Source organism: Morone saxatilis, unplaced genomic scaffold (assembly GCF_004916995.1).
Source record: "Morone saxatilis isolate NCDOM2014 unplaced genomic scaffold, NCSU_SB_2.0 Contig22, whole genome shotgun sequence".
NCBI classification, from domain to species: Eukaryota; Metazoa; Chordata; class Actinopteri; family Moronidae; genus Morone; species Morone saxatilis.
In genome coordinates this window covers 2,833,247-2,840,036 of record NW_023339785.1, presented here as the reverse complement: position 1 = coordinate 2,840,036, position 6,790 = coordinate 2,833,247, and positions in this window count along the sequence as shown.

The window sequence follows — 6,790 nt, the reverse complement described above, 5'->3', positions numbered from 1 at the left end:
CCATTTACCATATAGCTAGCAACTATGTGAGGCTGTACTAAGGCACATCTACGTTTGAGCTAAACGTTAACGTCATCATGCTAACATGCATACAATAACAATGCATGTTGATGTTTAGCAGGTGTAATATTTACCATGGTCACCTTCTAAATTGAGTGGGTTAGCATGCTAACATTCACTAAACACAGCTGAGGCCAATGGGAATGTCTTTAGTTTTGCATAAAGTATTACAAACTGAATTTTTGGTGTGATGATGGCGCTAGGTAAAACGTTATAGAAGATCACCAATGTTATTGCAATTCATCCGGGATGTGACATGACAGTCTGTAACATAGTATCTGCCAATCAATCAAGTTGATGTTGTCATATTTTAATGCATAACTACAGACCTTTACCTTCCGGTGACAATAGCTGGCAGGTTAAAGGTATCAACAAAGTCAGGAGACCATGAATGTTTGTACCAACTACAGTGCCAATCCTTATAATAATAGTTGTCAAGACATTTTACACAAAAATGAAAATATTAACCTCATGGTGGCACAAAGAGAAAAGTCAATGGATGAATTCTTCCTCTGGAGACCAAACATTTTTTTTCCAAGTTCTGTGACAATCCACTCAATATTGTCAATATTAGTCTGGACTGAAGTGCTAGACTGACAAACCAACCAACCAACCAACCAACCAACCACTCAACTTTGCCACACTTAGAGCCCACAACTAGTGTAGCTCAAAAAGACCCTGTTGATGTGATCTATAAGCCACACATAGACTGCATTAGGTTTCATCAGGGTCGTCTAGTTTTCAAGTAAAATATCCTGGCATTAAACGCTATAACCCCATAAAGATTCTACACAGAGGCTTTAACTTGCTGCTGGTTTTGATGAACCCCTTTGATGACAGATCAATATGATTAATAACAATGGCTTGATGTGTTACAGGATGCAATGTTACATAATACACATTAATAAACTCTTGAGTATGAAACCAGCCTGCTTAGGCAGCAAATGTGTGCCCATGAAAGCTGTCAGCTTGTATTATCTCAGCACTTTTTGATGTCAAACCATTTATTATTTGTTGCTCGAGGGTCACTGCGTTCTGATGACAAGGTCAATATCCTGAACCTGAGGAGAGTATTCAGAGGGGAGCAAGTGTGACTGTGTGTATGGGTGCGTGATTGTGTATGTGGGTTATGCTATTTCTAGCCATTCATTTTTTTCCAAGACATGAGCGCTATGAGTTGATCATACAGATAGTAAGTCAAATATCCTGAACATGCAGGACATGAAGGGAGAGAGACCATTTTTGAGTGTAAAAGCTGTATTAACCACAGCTTTTATCTTCACATTGAGGTTTATATGTGTGTAAAAAAAAGTGTAAAAAAGTAGAGAACTATCATGATTCAGTTCAAGAATCATAATTTTACACTGACATGAAAAAAAGTCATAGCTTCTGTGTGCAGCTCTACTGGAGGGGTGAACAGCTTTCTTCAAAAAATATATATTGAGGATGGTGGTAGAGATAGGTGCCTTGTCAGTCCAAAATCTCTGGTGTTCTTGACTCAGTTATTGTGGTTTCCTGTGATTTGTGGAAGAAGTTAGAGTAGTCACATAAACCTCAGTGGAATAGGTGCTGGATACCAAATCAATAAAGTCAACAGGAGTACTTGAAAACTGGAATCACAGCTCCCTCCCTGCAAAATGGTCACAGCACTTACAGGTCGTCCTCAGACAAATACCCATGGGAAATAAATTATGTATAGGAGAATGATCGTAATGATTTAATCACATTCATATATGTCAAGATATCCTTGTAACAAGGACAAAATAAACATACATACATACATACATATGAAGATATATCTTTGTTGTTGGAAAATAAAGCGACTATAATCAATACGTTTCTAATAAAAATTTATCAAATGTCAATGTGAAAACAATGCTATAGTGCTAGGCAGCCACTCTTATGAACCTACAGAGAATTATCAACTTAATCTGTAGCTCCCCTCAGCTTTACCGAGCTTTATTGTGAGTTTCAGCTCATCGTTTAGCTGTCCGGCTGCAACTTTACTGTTTTAGAAGTTGTTTTGTTGTAGTTGTTTTAGAATGTTCCGAAGTGCGCATGCGCGAAAGCTGCTGGGGGAGACTGCAGTCTTCCTCCAAGTCGACCTTCATATCCCATGATTTGGGCCTTTTTAGTAGACCTGGTTGTTGTTGTTGCTGTGCTGGTGCTTTCCCCCTCCCTAACAACGGATGATGTTTCGAAGTGGTTTGGCGTTTCTTTTTTCTGCTCCTGCTCTAAGCTGAGCGGTGTCATGAAGGCACCTTTGTGGCTGCCAGCCTGTACTTCCTTGTAGTGGCTTAGTTCTACGCACGGACAGGATGTGTCCATCGGTGCCCCCTTCCCCACACAGGCTTGCACAATGGGTCGCTCTATCATGCCCATGTGGAGCAGTGTTGTAGCGAACATGTTCCTCGTAGTGACCAGGTAGTCGATAGAACTACATGAGATCGCGCGGCCGAGAACGGAGTATGTGCTGCACAGTATCGCGCAGGTAAGACCGATTCTATCTTCAGGCAAGGAGGCCCGAGCATAGGTTCACAAGGGTTTCTCTCCCATCCTTGGGAATGCTAGGTCACTTGGCCCTTGCCTCGTCTCCTCTCAGTTCCTACCTCCTCTTTGAATCATGGATCTTCTGTCACTGTCCCGCCTTCCTCACTGTTGGAAGAGGGAGGTTCCACAGACCCCCTGTCTTCCTGTGCATGCGCACCCAATTTTGATCACGGACCGCTTCAGCACTGCTCTCAGTGTGTTGCAAATGAGTTAGCTGCCTCCACCTTGGCGGTACCTGATCTTGTGATGGATGCCTGCTGTCGACTTGTACCCTGGAGTAAGTTTTCTGTACTGTTGATTATCACTTTGCAACTTGAATCCCAACCACCGAAAGACGGTGAAATTGGAATTTGCCCCTGATCTTATGTAGGAGCCGTGGGAGGCGCTGCAGTGAAGCTTGGAGATCCTACTCTCAATTCAGATGTTAACTTAATTGATCTCCTCTCACTCACCTTCAATGCATGTCAATCGGACTCAATTACACAGGTCAGCCAGCCACAGAGTCTGGCAACATCCGTGTGTGATCTAGAACCATGTTTAAACTCCACCGTATGAGACACTGATTTTTTCGATCCTCCTCAGTCCATTCCATCTGTTATTCCAATATCTGGCTATGTTGTTCCTGTCTTAAGTGATGTCATCGAACCACGCTTTCCAGACTTGAATGTGGGATTCCTGCCAGTCATCTATGAATCACTTCCTCTTGCATATGCAAGCTTAACCTGTTGTCAACTCCTTCCTGATCCCAATACTCTGGATTCTTTGGCTAAACTTCACTTCTGGCCCACGTGCCATGTGTCCAGAACCAGTTAGCACCCACCCTGCCTCACATGGGTGTGGTTTGCACAGGTAAGGTCTCCATGCTCATGGTGTTGTCGGATGCCTGACTCATTTGACCGTTCCTTCTTCCGCAGGCTGTTATTAGGACGTTCATACCCAATAAGAAGGAGAGGAGAGTTGTGGCAGCCAGTTACGATATCCTCCTTTCCAGGCTTGCCACTGATAGTTGTAACAAGTGCGTGGTGGAGATACTAAGACTGGATCCGCAAATACTGGTGATCATTCCCTGATTGCTGAGATAGTGTAGTGTCTAAAATGCGTATGATAAGAGGGCTGAGAGTGAAATCGCAGTAGCATTTTGCCAGATCCAAGTGCACAAGACAACAGGTGGGTGCACTTTCCTGGGCTTTAGGGCTCCGGATCAGCTGACTGAGAACCTCAGTGTGTTCAGGATCCAGGGAAGCCTGGAATTCCACTCTTGACCATTTCATGGATGGCGGGTTTGGATGGTAGTCAATTCTTGTCTCAGTGTACGTGAGCGGTCTATCCTCTTGGCCAGATATAGAAAAAACGATCTTGCCTTCTACACTTAGCCAGTGAGACTGCTCTCTGAATTCCGTCCTAATGTTGAGGGAGGTTCTCTTGCTGATTGCACAAACACAGCCCTCTCCGGTTTCCGCAGAATTGATGGGAATGGTAACCCCTTTCTGCCATGATCGTCCAAACCCTTCCAAGCTGAAGGAGCAGTTGGCATTATATACCTTGTAGGGTATAACAGCTGGCGGGGGCATGATCCTGTTCTTGAGCTTCGCTCCCAGGAATGGTCTTGAACTGATGTTGAGCTCTTTTTTTCTCAGGTCTTTTGCTGTTGATGCTTGGCGGTTGGATCCGGGCCTGGTTCTCTAGATGTTCATTGTATGTTGAGTTCGGGGTGGGCATCCCATAAGAGCGGCGACCTCCACACTTCTTCATGGGCTAATCAGCCCTTCCAGATTTTGCTTCAGCCCCAGCATGTTCCTGCACTTTTTTGATATGATATGGGACTTTGGTGAACTGAATTCTTTTCTCGCGGGATCCTTCCTCTGGTTGTTCTCAGGACTTTGCTCTATCGGAGTGTCTGCAGATGGCCGCTCCCGAGTTCGATCCGCCCCAGAATCCTGATGCCTTCTCCTTTGCGACAGCGCGGTAGGGGCGCCTGTAATTTGTAACTGGTTTGGTGAGAGTCTTGATTTCTCCCCTCAGGAATTTGGAATTACCCCTTTGCTGCTTCCCTGCGCTTGTGCTGGTGTGCGTCGCCTTGATGTTGACTTTATCCCTTAAGTTCCTATAAAACGCTTCCCGCCAGGTTGGGTAGGTTATCGTTGTGAGGTACTGTACTTTTCTCTCAGCCGTCCGTGCTAATGTAGCTTCCTAGCAACTTTGTCCAGATCTTGGCTAGGGTTGTACCACTCAATAGTTCGCTCATCTTGGGGCGCGGCTAATTCGTCCCTCGGCTAGCGTTTTGGTTGGTTCCTGGTTTGCATGCACGGCTGCGGTCCCTCCTGAGCGCTGACTAACCCTGGTGGACCACACGTGGCTGAGAGTAAGTCCAGTGCTGTGAGTGGCTTCCTGCCTGGAATCCTTCCTGCGTCTCCACCAGGTACCGCGTAGGTGGTGCGCTGCACCTATGGCCCCTCTTTCCACAGTTGGCGTTTGGTGTATCTTACGCCCTCTTTTGTTCTTGCAGGTTCTTTCCCAATGAACTTTACTTCCAATGCTCCCGGTTAATGTTGTTGGTGAGCAGTCTCTGGTCCGTAGTTCATTCCTGCCATACTTGTTGGTCCTGTCGAGTCTCTCATCCCCCCCCCTCTCGGTTTAGGGGGTAGGGTTAGGGCATAAGGATAATAATTGATAAATTCATTTAAAAAAGGGTTGTTTTATTCTTGCGGGTTTTTGGCTTTTATGCTGTTAATTGATGATCATTTGAAGTTTAAAAAGAGTATAGTGTTATACTGTGACTGAGCTTTCCAGTACTTTATTCAGCATACAGTATATTACACTGTGGGTACGGGAGTTTATTGAAGTATGTTGCACGTCCAAGTTGAAAGGGGCTAGAGGCGGACGAGGCGACTGAAGGGGCGAGCCGTGCACAAGAACAAGAAACGGCCATCGCTCGACAACCAACTTCAGTCAAATTTTTTACATTATGTTTCTTACAAATAAAAATTTTCAATAGTTCCAAACTGTAATTCTAAAATCGCCCTTCTTAGCCACATCAACCCTAATCACAGGTAGCCTTGTATAAGAATGATATTTTAAAACTTCAAAACCTTTAATCCAGTATAATTTCAATGAATGATCTAAAATATTCAATAATTCAATCTGCCATTATGAAGTAGAATTATTATCATATTCATATAATAAATATCTCAACATAATACAAAAATATTTATCTACGAATAACATATTACCTTTATAGGTTACGAACTAATACCACTTAGGAGAAGTGAATTTGTATGGGCAGATATTATGCTATCTCTAACCAATATCTATAGCATGCATGGTGATAGTTGGACGTAAACAAAATAACACTCAAATAAATAATTAGTAACAAAATAATAAATTCCATCTATATTCGTGTCAGGGAGGAGATATGATCCAGATAAGCAGAGTGGCGATCAACTCTCCCAATACCGGGAGGCATAGCAGGAGCATCATAATATGCTGCCCATTCTAGTCGTCTTTAGAAGGATTTATTTTCTGGTGCAATCATGTTAATTATTATTCATCTTAGTCCTACAGACTCACGTCAGTTTTTCAGATTCCGATATTACATATACAAAATATGCGATGCCAATCTGGCAGATACACTAGGTGAGACTGCAGGGCTGGATAGAGATCAACTCTCCTATGGCATAGAATCATCCCGCGCACTCTCAAGCGACCGTAGCACCTATTGCTTCTGACCGTAGACATCACTACCATCACTCCAGAACTGTGGTCCCACTGCGTGGATAAATTGTAAACCCTCAGTAATTTCGGGGGTTACCACCTGAGTGAGAGCCACAGGAAACTACCGCCACCCTGCAGAACTGGAAAAATTGTCTTGGGTACTCGACCTAATAAGATCATGCACCGACACACTTAATGTCAGAGCATGCCTGATAAGGAAGGTGACTTGACTACATGAAATCACAACATCGAGAACTTATATAATCCTCGCAATCCTACCTCCTACTATTGCAAATAGTAGCAAACCAAGCGTTTCACAGCATACGATACATTCTACTGATCTGATCAAGATCCAATCTGGACCAGGTGTCCACACTGATGGTGTGTTGTGACATGGAACATCACTCTTTGATGTATTCCACGAATTAAGGTAGATGGTCCAGAATCCATAGAAATATAAAACGTGAAG